Source organism: Mustela putorius, unplaced genomic scaffold (genome assembly GCF_011764305.1).
Source record: "Mustela putorius furo isolate JIRA1106 unplaced genomic scaffold, ASM1176430v1.1 tig00003834_pilon_pilon_pilon, whole genome shotgun sequence".
Lineage (NCBI taxonomy): Eukaryota > Metazoa > Chordata > Mammalia > Carnivora > Mustelidae > Mustela > Mustela putorius.
In genome coordinates this window covers 76,846,777-76,862,176 of record NW_025421987.1, presented here as the reverse complement: position 1 = coordinate 76,862,176, position 15,400 = coordinate 76,846,777, and the positions used below count along the sequence as shown (strand labels likewise).

Below are 15,400 nucleotides of genomic sequence, written 5' to 3'. Positions count from 1 at the left end.
ATAAAGAAGATGTGGTATGTATGTGTGTGTGTCTGTGTGTGTATTATTCAGCAATCAAAAAGAATAAAATCTTGCCATTTGCAACAGGGATGAAGCTAGAAAGTGTAATTTTAAGTGAAATGAGTCAGTCAGAGAAAAATAAATACCTTATGACTTTACTTACATGCAGAATTTTAAAAATTTAAAAAGCAAAACAGACAAGCGAAGGGGAAAAAAAGGGAAAGACATACCAAGAAACAGACTTTTAACTATAGAAAACCAACTGATGGTTACCTTCTTGAAATGTGCATGCTTTCATTTATCCTAGCAACAACAGTGCTGCATTTATTTACTAGTTTTGTAGGCAAATATATATTTATTTTAGTTTCTATTTCTTGTAGATTTTTTAAAAAGATTTATTTGATAGAGAGAGAGGTCACAAGTAGGCAGAGAGGCAGGCAGAGAGAGAGGGGGAAGCAGGGTCCCTGCTGAGCAGAGAGCTCAAAGTGGGGCTCAATCCCAGGACTGAGATTGTGACCTGAGCTGAAGGCACAGGCTTAACCCTCTGAGCCACCCAGGTGCCCCTATTTCTTGTAGATTAAAAAATAATTAACACCTTAAAGAATCTGAAATTATTTTAGAAAACTAGGAGTTAATATCCCAATTCCAAAATAATTCCAAAATAACCAATTGTAATTCTACCTTTGTCCTTTTGATCGATAATAGCATCCAATTTCAGGTAATTTATTAAATTCTGTTAGTTTGACTGTTCTTTTGACAGTTACATAACATTTTATTTGCTGGTGTCTTGCAAATGCACCAGGTTGAACTAGTTTTATAGTTTCGTCAATATTTTCTTTACCCTTTGTATTTTCTTTAATAGTACAATTTGGTGGGGTTTTTTTTGGTCCTGAAGCTTCTAAAAAACTACTGACATTTTTATCAAAATTAAATATATAAAATTAGTGTTTAACATTTTATTTAAAGAACCTATACATATCTTGCTAAGCTTATTTCCAAATTGTTAACTTTTTTATTGTGTTTAGAATTTTTTTTTTTTAACATAAAGATGGCAGGAACATAGCAATGGTTTTGAATTTTCATTCTGTTGTTCTTTTTGAGCCACCTATGCATATGCCTTGGGAGTTAGTACGAAAAATTATGTTACATACAAATAATCGTGCTTTTATCTCCTCTCTTCCTATATATATTATTCACTTCTCTTTCATATATCATTTCCTTAAAAAAAATTAGAAAGCAATTTTTCTTATTAATAGTAATAACAGGAGTCCTAGGTTAGTTCTTGCCCTTTGTATGTATCTAGTATCTTTATACCTTGAGTGTATATCTTAATATGTCAAAAATATTTTACTCTTAATTTTATTAGGAATGATTAACATTACTAAATTTTTATTCCAATAAGTGAAATATTACATTATAAAATTAATTCAATTGGTGGTATCATGGAATTAATTTATAATACTTTTAGTTTCCATTTACTGGTATTGCCCTGCAGTTTAATATTTGAGAGAGACATTCTTTTATGATAACAGAAAAAATTCTTATTTTTTTATTTAACAGAAAAATAGTATCTCCAGGAGATAGTATTAGGTAAGTAATGATCAGAAAATACTTTTTTTTGGACCCCAAAAAAGGTATTTATTAAACAATTACCCACCACTATATTTGACTTAAGCAAGCCAAATAGTGGCTGTCTCCACCTTCCTGATTTATTTTCAGCACTGAGGGCATCATTGTAGATCAAAGCCAAGGCCCCCAGGGAAGGTGACATATTCCTGGAAGTTTACCACCTGGTCCTTGCTCCCATCCAGGTCTTCCATCAGCTTTGCAATGTCAACATCCTGCAGCTTTGGGCCAATGGTGAGCTTTTTCTGGATCACAGCCTGTTCTTGTCGACTCCCCTGCCTGAGTACTTATGGAAGATGGCCATGAGGATGCCCATGGCCTGATTCACAGGGCATGACCTGGCTGAGCTCTGGTCTTAGAGCATGCAGCCAGACAAAAGTCAAAGGACCTAGAAAATACTTTTGAATAACTGAATTCTCCAAGTGGTTGATTTCTATATGTAAATATATTAAAGATATAATCTTTGGTTCTCTTATATTTACTTAGTAATTGTTGTTCACAAAATTAAGATAAAGCAGGACTTAGTTAATATATAGTTACCTATAAGCTGCTGAAATGATACATAAACAAATACCATCTGATATGTAATTTCTAGCAAGGATGTGGTGGCATATAAAGAATTTGGTCTTCACCACTTTGGTCTTTTCTTAGCCATTGCTTCCCAGGCAAATTACATTTAGTCACAATGGGCATTTCATTATTCCCTTAACCACTGTACTCTTCCACATTTCTCTGTTTTTATTCACAACATGTCTTCATTCTGAAATATTCTTTCTACATAAAACTATGCTTTTTCTCTTCAAAGCCCTATCTTAATAGTTACTTCTTCAGCTTCCTCAATGAAAATACTAGTTTCATGTAGCCATTTTCTTTTTATTTATTTATTTATTTGTCAGAGAGAGAAATATATAAACAGGCAGAGAGAGAAGCAGGCTCCCCACTGAGCAAGGAGTCTGCAATCCCAGGATCCTGAGATCCTGAGCTGAAGGAAGAGGCTTAACTGACTGAGCCCCCTAGGCGTCCCTCATATAGCCATTTTCATGCTAATGAAATATGTCTTTGACAATAGATTTTGAACTTATCTTGGATGATAACTGTGTTTATTTTGGTATCCCCTGGAGCCATGTAATAGGAGCTCATCAACTACTACTACTCAATGAATGAGTGATTTATAAGATTCTTCATTATAAATTTACCCTACCCCACATTGTAAATGGATTATATTTTCAACTAAGAATGTCTAGTATAAAAGAAAAAAATATTCTCTTGTTCCTATATTCATCTTCTGTTTTATTATACTACAATAAAATGTTAGTATTATTGTCTTGTTACAGACCATGTTCTAGAAAGTAATGATATAATATCTCAAGGACATTCATGATCTCTAGCTCATATGCAGTATGAAATTGTGGCTTGGGCTCATATGGAGAATGCTATAGTGAACTTCTCCCTATTCATTTCTTTTCAGAAACACTAAAGCGAATATATCACACACCCACACCTGAGCTGCCAGACCCAGAGAGACTTGCTGTTGCATTTGCAATAAACTGAAAGGAGGTTCCTTTCACAGTTGCTTTAGCATTATGAAGAATGTCCTTTTACCCATGTGACAGAGATTTCTCACATAATCACATAGATGTTGTTCTTCGTTAACTACAGGTATACAGGAAGAAGAGAATTGTAAAATCAGGAAAAAAAAACAATTAAAATAATAAATTGAATTCATGAGTGCCTTCTTTTCTTCTTTCATGGAAATGCAAGGTAATTCAGTCATGTCTTGTCAATTATTAATGCAATGTTTTTTTAATGCATGGATTATAAAATGAAATATTCTCTGTCTTCTGGCTCCGAATGTTGGATCTGAATTTAAATTTGCCCTTTTCATTCACTAGAGGCAGAGAAGCAAAGATGGGGAATGAAGAGAAAGGCACACACAGGGCAGACAATGGTGGTCAGCAGGAAACGAAAGGCAGGTGGTAGAATCAGATGGCTAAGGAAGCTAGATAAATCCCACAGCCTTTAGTGTGTCTTTATTTAAAACCCTGAGGAGAAGCAGTTTAAAAAAGATTTCAAAATAGCAAGGTTTATAAACAATTTAGTTGCCTAATAGACTAAGAGCAGTTTAAAGTACGATTGTATTACCTAATGAAAACTCAAAGTAGAGAAGCAACATGAGGAATGCTAACTTTTTTAAATAAAAATACCTGAAATTTTCTAATTGTAAAGTTGTTTTTGTGAATGTAGCACAAGTCAGAGGTTTAGGTGAAGGGGAAAAATAACTTTGGAATTTAACAGAAACTAACAACTACAAAAAATATAATTTAGCCGCTGTGGGAATTATAAAGCATGCTGAAATAGTTATGTGAGGCCCTTGAATGGTGCTACGGTATATGTCTACTGCTTCTCCAAAAGTTGTGCCTAAGATACTACAGGAAATAATTACAAAGTTTTTGAGGTTCAAGTCTGAACAAAGGGAATCAAATGCTTTTATTGTCATGCAACATTTTGAAACTGACAACACATAATAACTTGTGGTTTGCAGTTAACCAAGCAAATAATTTGACTCAATTTATATGTTTATGTTGATATAGTAAACACAATTCAAACAGCACCATAATAATAGAGTATTTTGAAATCTATTACAATAAAACAAACCATATAATTACATATTTATGCTGGTTACTGGTAGACAATGGAACATAAGCACAGAATACAAATGCTCAGGGCAAGGTTGGTAAACTCAATAAAAAATGCCACAAATGATAGGGGTCACTAATTCAGATTTTTCAAATGTCAGCTTCTCTCTTTGGATCTCATTTGAAAAGAACCAAATCCATTCTTTTCTCTTAATGTAAACTGACAACTTTGGTATAATAAAAGCTACAGATAAGCAACACTCAAGGTACCAAAGAGGGAAGGTATCTAATCAACAAGGAATGGAGTCAAAGTCTGCTATTTGAACAAAGACGGGGGCACTCACTGATAACAGCATTCTACTTCACTATGACAATTGAACAATCTCCTATTTCATCTTTCTACTTTCTGATTCTACTTTTTTTTTTTTTTTTTTTTTTGGTCCAGCTTCAACTGGTCCTTCAAATATCAGTCTGATTGGTATTATTTTATAATATCATGCTTTTGAATTTAAATCCAGGGAGCTAATGTAATAATAAAGTAACAATTAAAAAAAAAAACTTGGCTCTGTGAAATAGGAGCTAAAATATACTTTTTTTTACCCACAATGCATAAAAGGGAAAAAACCCTCCTACTACAATTTTAAAATTCAGCCAATAGTATAAAGTCCTGATGGACAAAATGAAATCAGCCAAGTTCCTAAACAATTCATTTGGATGCACTACCTTCACCACCAAGTTCTGTAAATGTGTAGTCTTCACTTACTGTGCCTACAGCATCACTGACTCCTGCCTGAAATTATACTTTGAAGAACAGGAGGTAACATAGAATCAATATATTCATAAACATCACCACTTGTTTGCACTTGTTATCATTTAAGTATTATCATTTAAGTCCAGAAGAAAAAAAAATAACATAATACTGCTAAGCTTTATGGAACTATTTCTGAATATTAAGAGGCAATATTTCCTAGACTTTACCATATTACTTCAATATCTTAATTGGATTCTATGGTAATTTTAATGCAAACATATCATATTGGACTGCTACGCCTCTTGCCAGATTTTTAAATTTGAAAATGAGTGTTTATATTTCTAAAATTAATTCAAATTGAGACTTCCAGATGTTTATATATGTGCACAGGTGTCTACTCTCCTCTGTTCCATATGCCCATTAAAAATGAATACTGGTATATAAAAATTAAAGAAACCTTACATATGATGTGGGCCCCAAAGCAAGAAACGGTGCCATTCCTAAGCCAGAAACAACAAAGCTTTTCAAGATTGGAGGAACGAGGCTAAAGAAGACGATGAGGGTAAATCTTCTGAGCTACTTCTGAGTAAAATTATTTTGCCTGAGAAATAAGCGGAGTAGGCTTTGGTTGATCTCCACAAAAATCTGTTCATTCAAAAAGGCTGGAGATGAGAATAGACAGAACACGAACCAACTAGACTCTGTACAGATAAGTTATTTTTCACTGTGGCTCACTGGTTCCACTAGCAAGCATCTATTCAAGGAAGTACCAAAGACCATTTCAAATGCCAGTGGCTAGAACAAGCAAAAGCCTGGCAGGGGCTTGACAACATGCACTGAAGTGCCATTGTCAATATGATAGAAATGCCAGGCACTATAGCATCTTGTCTGTGGTATGGGATATTCATCATACTATAAACATTACAGCAAGTCTGGCAATGTACAGAGAGACCATTTAGAATAAGAAATTCCATTTCTGAGCACTAACTCTGTACCTATCTTCCATATTTTGGGAAATAATAGAAAACAATGTGAGCAGATAACACTCCAATCTTTGACCAAACTTACTGACAGAAGTCAGATGTCTGAGAAGATTCTGCAATGTAAGAAACTGCAAAGGGATAGCCTGCTGGGTCAGGGCTACAGGATGCATATGAAGCATTTATATCAAGAGATTGAGAAATACATACATTTTCATTCACAGCTAAAATAAGATTTAATAGAATGCTCCATCATAGAAATTAAAGCAAACAGTATTAGAAATGTAACCATATATATCAGAACTAATTGTTTGGAATAAAAATGGTGCTTTTCAAATTTAAAGTCATAATGGATAAAGTGATTAGCAGATTGGGTACTACAGAAAATCAAAGACGTGAACTAGAAGACCAACTCAAGATGAACTCAAGAAATTCTCCCAGAACTCCTAGGAAAAACAACAGTAAACAATGATGTAAAGGATTAATTAGAGTCTCAGAAAGGGTATAAGAGCAAACCTACTTTTTTTTTTATCTTTTATTTTATTTAAAAAATTTTTCAATTTATTTATTTTCAGAAAAGCAGTATTCATTATTTTTTCAGAGGAAACCTACTTTTAACAGAAATTCAAGGAGAGCCATAAAAAAGAGAAAAAACATCTATAAAATCACCTCTCTCCAAACTTCAGAAGGACCCAAGTATATAGATTAAAATGCTCAAGTTCCCCCCAAAAATGAAACTGAGAGTAGTACCATACTGCACATTTATAAATTTCAAGATAGAAGAACAATCCCTCCAGTTATCTATGCTTGAAACCAAAAGCATGCTTACCTCAGATTCTGCATCTGTGTTACTAAATACTATGAACCACTTAAGCACTGTCTTTAAGGGTTTTGCGGGGAAATGTCTATTACTCAGTCAAAAGTATTTGTGTGAAAAGGCAACAGGGTGTATTTGTAATATATGAAGTTATGTTAAACACATTCTATTCAGTATAATAAAAATTATTCTCTAACTGCTTGGGAGATAAAATAATGAAACAAAATCACCATCATAATATGAAAGTATAAATTGCTTGATGTTGAAATAACAGAACAAAATGTAAATAACTATTCTTAGTTATAAATGAAACCCATGCAAATCTCAAACTGCTTGAAAAATAGATGTAAATGTGAAAAATAATTATTCAATAAAGTAAAACAAATTTACCAATCAAGACTACATGAGTGAGGGGCTCCTGGGTGGCATAGTCAGTTGAGTGTCCAAGTCTTGGTTTCAACTCGGGTCATGATCTTAGAGCCCTGGGTTGTCCAGCTCTGCACTCAGCCTGGAGTCTGCTTAAAACTCAATCTCCCTCTCCTTTAGCCCTTGTGCCCTGTGCTCACAAATAAATAAGTCTTAAAAAATAGACTACGTGAATAAAAGTTGAAAGTGATACAAGAAGGAGATATATATATATATATACACACTTATATAGGGGATATATATATATATATATATATATACTTGTATAGGGGATATACATATATATATATATAAACTTGTATAGGGGATAATACATTCAATATAAAAAATGACAATGAAAAAAGAAAATGGCAATATGGCAGCATATAGCAAAATTGCTTCTGAGATCATCCCTTTAAGTATTTTATAATTTTAAACATAAAAATTATGTAGAAAAATGACTGCAAAGAAGTTAAATATAGGAACATAAAAATTGATATTGTCACATTTTCTTACAAAACAAAATAGAGGAGATCAAGTAAATTGAGGAAAAGACAGAACTGCTTTGGTTCCCACTTAGAACTGAACATGTTGGGCGCCTGGGTGGCTCAGTAGGTTAAGCCTCTGCCTTCGGCTCAGGTCATGATCTCCAGGACCTGGGATCGAGTCCTGAATTGGGTTTTCTGCTCAGCAGGGAGCCTGCTTCCTCCTCTCTCTCTCTCTCTCTGCCTGCCTCTCTGCCTACTTGTGATCTCTGTCAAATAAATAAATAAAATCTTAAAAAAAAAAAAAGAAAAAAGAAAGAACTGAACTTGTCAAAGAAGTACTACAGCAACATGAAATGCATGTCTTTAAACGTAATTCAAAACAAATTTTTGTGGGGCACCTGGGTGGTGCACAGTCAGTTGAGTGTCAGACTCTTAGTTTGGGCTCTAGTCATGATCACAGGGTCATAGATCAACTTGTGTGTGGGGCTCTCTGCTTAGCCCAGAGTCTGCTTGGGTTTTTTTCTCTCTCTCTCCTCCCTCTACTGCTTCCCTACCCCTCTCTCTCTCAAACTTAAAAAAAAAATTTGTGTGTGACTATGTAATTAGATTGTTAATACTGATAAAAGCAAATTTTATCAGAGTCATAAAAACACGTGTTTTTTTTTAAAGTCTTTGAATTTTAATACAAGCTTCTTGAAGGAAATGTTCATATCTGATTTACTTTGGCAGAGTATGTAGCACACACTAAGCACTCAAGTATTTGAGGGATTGAATGAAAATCCATTATAATAACCATTTAAATTTATTTTCATGTGCTTCCTTACAAAGGTGAGTCTATAATCTGAGAGACGTCACATTTAAATTCATTTAAAAGTGATATGGTTATGCATTTGTTCTGGGCACATATCCTTTAAAGAAAGAAAAAAAAAAAGCTAATTAATTCTGTGCTGCATTTATAGACCATTAGTTATATTTATTGAATGCTTACCAAGTGATAGCCCAAGTGCTAAGGGCTAAATCTCAATGAGTGGTACATACAAAAGCAGGTCATTGTGCTTTCTAACATGTTACATTTCAAACTACAAATAGACAAGCCTTTTGCGGGGGGGGGGGGGGGGGCTGCTCCTTTTCCTTTTCTTCTATTCTCCACACAAAGCCAGAGTGATCTTTTCAAAAACATGAATCAGCTCATGTCACTGCCTTACTTTTTAAATCTTCTAATGACTTCCCATTATACTAAGGATCTAACCCAAACTTCTAAGGCTGCCTAACCCTCTATTACCCAGACACTGCTTACTCTTTCACTGCATCGTCTCATGGCTTTTTTGTCCTTGTTCACAACATTCCAGACTCCCTCACATTCTTTTTCCTCCTCAAAAACTTTCAGTCTTAGTCTTGCAATTTTCTCTTCTAGGGACTTTTCCCCATGATCTTCACATAGCTGGTTTCTTTCCATCATGTAGGGGTCAGGTCAGATATTACATTCTCTAAGAGGGCCACCCTGACAATCCTATCTAAAGATCCCTCTCTGACCCATGACCCCATTATATTTCCTTAATACTGATCACCCCCTGATACAATCTCATGCTTGTGTAGTTTTGTTAATTGTCTATCTCCCTTCTGTTACATTCTATTAAAATGCAAGCTCCATGTGAGATATCATATGTATCCCCCACCCCCACCCTGGCACCATGCCCACATCCACAACAACGAAAGGTGCTCAAAATATATGTGAACAGATGAAAGTGGAAGTCTTTCTGCTCTTTCAACTTAAGCCCCAGAAATAAATGGCAAGGGTACATTTGAGGAATGTATATGGTAGCCTATTAATAAAGATATTAATCAGTCTATATAACAGTAATCATAGACGCTCAGGAAGCAATCTTTTAGTATTTAGTTAAATGTTGATGACACTGATCAGAAGATTAACCAAGATCTAAATCAAGTTCAATTAATTAGACACTTATAGTGCTCAGTGTTGAGCTGCTAGACAGAAAGATGTATGGAGCAAACTTCTAGTGTTACAATTAGCAACCTTTTCCTTGACATTGCCAAAATAATATTAGCAGTGGAAATCAGACTGCATAAGGCCTAGGCAAAGAGCAGATTTATAACTGGAAGCTCTTTATATAAGCTACAGGATCAGGGTTTTGGAACTAACTGAAGACAGAGAGGTATAGTTTAGTAACTACAGTAGAGGTCTAGTTAAAAATAGTTTGTGTATTTGTCTATCGTCTATTTGGTTGGCAGGTGTATGTGTTTGCTTACCTGTAAAAGGAAGGGAGAGGAGGTGGAGAACTTTTTAAAGACTCAAAAGAAATGAAACGATAATAGAAAAGGGGAAATGAACCGGTGAAGTTCAGGGTCAGCTGGAGTCCAGCTGAGGCTTACCTTTGAAATACAGTCAACTGTTTATCAATTTGATTTATTATCAACATTTAGAAGCACTCGTCTTTTAAAAGTCTTCCAGATGCGATGCACAGGAAAAAATTAGTATGGCTTTTACATTTGCATATGTAGTTCAAATCATTATAGTGAAGTCTGGCATCAGGAGAATATGGCTATTCTACTGGAAAGACTGATAAAAATAGTCTCTTCAATTGGTACCTTAGGTCTTAACCAAATATTTACAATATACAAAGATATCCCATAGCAAGTTAATTATTATGTGTGACGGTGCATGCTTAAATAATTGTTTCATGGACATACTATTAAAGGAAAGGGAAAGGGGAAAGAAGAGAAGAGAAAAGAAAAGAGAAAAGAAAAAAGGAAAAATTTAACCTACCTATAAGCACTAACTAAAACCTATTTTTAAAGTTCTCTAGGGGCACCTAGGTGGCTCAGTCAGTTAAATGTCCAACTCTTGATTTTGGCTCAGGTCATGATCTCAGGATCATGAGATAAGTAAGGCCCTGGGTCAGGCTACATGCTGGGTGTGGAGCCCACTTAGGATGCTATCTCTCCTCTCCTTCTGCCTCTCCCTGGAGCTTGCTGGCATGCTTTCTCTCTTACTCCTCCTAAAAAATAAAAATATAAATATAAAATAAAGTCCTCTACAATGTTTGAATACTTTTGCAGTTTTATTAGGAATTCTCCCACAAAGACACAGAGAAAGAAATAGTGTTGATTATGAAAGTAAGTAGCAAATAAAGAATTTGAAATTCAGATGTCCAACATAAATATAGAGGGAATATCATGTGTCCTGGTATCACTGTAAATCCAAGAAGACCACAGTTTGTTTCCTGAATTATTTCCCAAAAGCTATTAAACCTTAAGTAAAAAAGAACCAAATATTGTTCTCATGTATAAAATCTGTCACCATAAAGGTGTTCTTTTTTTTTTTTTAAAGATTTTATTTATTTATTTGACAGAGAGAGATCACAAGTAGGCAGAGAAGCAGGCAGAGAGAGAGAGAGAGAGGAGGAAGAAGGCTCCCTGCTGAGCAGAGAGCCCGATGCGGGACTCCATCCCAGGACCCTGGGATCATGACCTGAGCCAAAGACAGCGGCTTAACCCACTGAGCCACTCAGGCGCCCTATGAAGGTGTTCTTAACGAGTACAACTGTTTATATAATTCTATTATTTAATTCATAAATGTTCATTTACCAAATCTGGCATATATAAAATGAGATGCAACAGCAAATCCAAAAGGTAAGTTAAGCATTTTCCCTTCTATTACTTTTGGAGTCTTTTTTGTTTGTTTGTTTGTTTGTTCCCTCTTATATCTCTGGCCCTAATTTCCAGAGGAACATTCCTGAAACAAGCAATATTAGGAGGCGTTCATTCAAATATTAAGCATCTATGCTGATGATAGTCTAACAGATTGGGATACATCAGGAGTAAAACAGACAAAGACACTGCCCTTATCCAGTGTCAGATAGTTGGAAGACAAATTATAAAGGATAGACAACACAGTGAACAAGTAAAAAACAAAAAGATGCCAAGTTTTTCTTTAAGCTTCTTGGCACAGAATAATCAAGGTCATATCAAATAATCAGGTCAAATCAAATAATCAGGTCAAATCAAAATTTGACCTGAACTGATGTAAAGTTACATATATGTGTGTGTGTGTATATATATATATATTTTTCTATCTCATCATGCAATAGCCATATATTTCTCCTCAGAAATGCTCATGTGTTTAATAATGATGTGATGCCCAAACTCTACTAAGGCTAGTATATTATATATAATATGTACCATCTAATCTTCCTAAAATGCAAAAAAAAAAAAAAAAAAGCCTAAATTCCAAAACACATCTAGCCCCAAAGATTTTGCATTAGAGATTATTGACTTAATTTAAAAAGTAGAAAGGGTAAATGGATACTATAGTTTTTAAACAAATGGTCAGGACAGGCCATGTGAGGTGGTAGGTTGATTAGTGTTTCACCTTCCCCCTAACATATGTCTACCTGGAACATATGATGGTGACCTTACTGGGAAACAGGATCTTTGCAGAAATAATTAAGTTATAGATCTTGAGATGGGATCATCCTGGATTTAGGGTGGGCACTTAATCCAATGACAGATGACCTTATAAGAGAAAGGCAGAGGGAGAGTTGGGCAGACTCACACAAAGATGAAGGCCATATGAAGATGGTGATAAGAGACTGGAGATATGCAGCTACTAGCCAAGGAGTGACACCAGAATCTGGAAGAGAGGTGTAAATGGATTCTACCTTAGAGTCTTTAGAAGGAAATAACCCTATTGCTACAGATTGAATGTTTGTGTTCCCCCTAAAGCCCCCCCACCAAAATTCATACTTTGAAGCCTAATCTCCAGTATTTGGAAGTGGGACTTTGGAAGGTCATTAAGTCATGAGGGTGGAACCTCATGAATGGGATTAGTACCCTTATAAAGAACATTCCAGAGAACTCTCTCACCTGTTCTGCCCTGTGGGGCCACAGTAAGAAGATGATAGTGATCTATGAACCAGAAAGCAGGCCCTCCTCACCAGATAAGGAATCTGTCCTTGCCTTGATCTCAGACTTCTCAGCCTCCAGAACTGAGATAAATATTTTTGTTGTTGTTGTTGTTTATAAACCAGCTATGCTATGGTATTTTGTTATGGCAGCCTATCAACACATTGATTTCAGATTTCTGAATTGCAGAACTGAGAGAATAAATTTCTGTTGTGCTAAGCCCCTCAGTTTATACCAATTTGCTACAGCAGCCCTAAGAAACTAATATACCTGATGAAGAAAGTAACATCTAAGCAAAGGCAAAGGAGGTGATGGACACAAGCCAAAAGGTTTTCTGTGAGAAAAACAATCCAGACAGAGGGGCCTTAAAGTAGTAGCATATCAAGCATATTCTAGGATGGCTGCTGTAATTATGTAGATGGTAAATTGTAAGGGGGCCCAGGATAGAAGCAGAAAACTGGTATGACACTAGTGAAATACTCCAAACAAGAGATGATGGTAGTTGAGACCATGGTGGTGTTAGCCGAAGTAAGAAGTAGTCAAACTCTGGATGTATTCTGAAGGCATAAACATTATCATTTCCCAGTGGGTTAAATGCAGGCTATTAAAAAAAAAAAAGAGTTTTTATGGTTGTTTTATGCTTTTTTTTTTTTTTTTTTAAGGCTAGGCAGCTGGGAGAATGGAGTTCATTCCTACTGAAATGTGGTATACCACAGCAGGTTTGGGGAAGACTATCAGATGTATAGCATAGTTTGAGATGTGCATTAAATATCCAGGTAGGGATGCTGAGTACATAATTGGCCATATGAGTCTAGGGTTCAGAAGAATGACCAGAAGCGGCAATGGAGAGCTGAAAGCTGTTAACATAGAGCTGATAATAAGACCACTACAGAGGAAGGGAAAACAGAGAGGGCCAAGGACTGACTCCTGGGTACTCCAACTTAGAAAGAGTGGGTCTAAGTGGATCAACTGCAAAGGAGATTGCCAAGGGTGACACTCTAAGGTTAAAAATGGAAGGAGGAAATAGTAATCAACACTGTCAAAGGCTGCTCAGGGATCAAGTAGGATAGGGATTAAGAATTTGCTGATGGATTTAGAGATGAAAAGTAATTAGTGACTTAGATAAAAGTACTTTTGGTAAATGGTGTGAGCAAATGCCTGACAAGAATGGACTTAAAGGAGGAGGGAAAAACAGGAAGAAGCCATCAGGGACAATTATTTAAAGAAGCCTGGCTAGAAGGAAGTAAGAAAAATGGAGTTGTAGCTGGTAGGATGAGAAGTGAAGACAAAAAAAAAAAAAAAAAAAAAAAGATGAACCTGTTAATTCACTTGAATTAAAAAATACAGATTTAAAATTCCTTTGAAGCTATCATATAGAATATATTGCGAATATATTGCTAGATATATAAAAACTTAATACATAGAAATTTAACAATCATATGGAAAAGAAAATAATTTGGATTTCAAAGGTGTTAATGCAGTGTTACCTCAAGACAAAAAAAAAAAAAAAAAAAAAAAACAGAAATACAGGAACTAAAACAAACCAAAAAACATGTTAGGAGACCATAGCCAGAAGCCAATTAAGTATACATATGTTAAAGGCAAAGTCATTGAAAATAAGGTCCTAATTCTTTCAGCACTTAGACTGAAGACTATATTCGTTGATTGATCTACAGTAAAGTGGATTAACCCGGAAGTCTGACTTTGACAAGGTTAAGAAGGAGCAAAATTGGGTCTCTTTTTCATCTTCGCAATTAAAGATATAGTCTATATAAGGTGTTCTTTAGTTAAACAGACATATTTTACTCACTCTGTAAGCCTCATTAGCAAAGATGAATAAAGTAAGTATAAGGGACATGTGTTTAGTGTGTATACTAGTAAATTTAGAAGGCCATATATAAAATATTTTGGAAGCTCTAATTGTAATTGTATGGTAGAAGTCCATTTATGCTTCCATAAACAAACAAACAAACAACCAATACTATTTTGGCTTATTTTGGTTTATCCTGTGCTGGAAAAACTAAAAATCTTTTTCATACATAATCACATAAAATAACTTAAACTAAATATGCTTACTGAGATGGAGGCACCATACTAATACTGAATTTTATATAAACATTGAAGGCAGCAAAAGGCCTGCAGGCACGTGTGGCACTGCACTTGAGTTCTCTTCTTTATGCATTCTTTTAATAAGAACAAATAAACACATAGTTCCTCTATTACCTTCCTGGTCATTTTTTATCCTATGTCCCTTCTAAGGCATACTAATTATGAGAAGGAGAATATCACATATGACTTCTTTAATGAGTAACAGTGGGGGTAATGGGAAGGTGAGAAAAACCAGAATGAACCTTTTCTTGCTGTAGAGGGACAGAAAGAAAAGAACATGTTGAGCTTATTGCCAGAGAGAAAGAGGTTGGGGTCATTTTGTCCTTATAAATGAAGTAAGCAATCATCACAGACACGTCCTTATAAATGAAGTAAGCAATCATCACAGACACCAGATGTAGAGTAACATGAGATGTGTAATCCCAGGCAGCAAGACCTATAAATTAAGGTGCTTTTAAACACTTAATCCAGAACATGTAGGTTTTTGCAATATAGATTTTTCACAGGAACATGTTCTTTCATGCAATCTTAGGAAGTTTTTGCTGCCTAGGCCATAATACATAGAAAAAGTTTGATCCAATTCCATTAAGATGCAAATAATAATGATATCAAAATTTACTTGGGAAAAAAATTTTCATTAATACGTCAAAATCTTTTATCCAGGT

At 35.0% G+C, this 15,400-nt stretch overlaps 1 protein-coding gene and 1 pseudogene across 5 annotated transcripts in view; both read right to left on the bottom strand.

The window, feature by feature from the left end:
• Positions 1–15,400, bottom strand: part of NAALADL2 (N-acetylated alpha-linked acidic dipeptidase like 2) — a 1,340,010-nt gene that overhangs the window by 873,293 nt on the left and 451,317 nt on the right. The window lies entirely within an intron of this gene.
• LOC123394535 lies at positions 868–9,162 on the bottom strand (annotated as a pseudogene).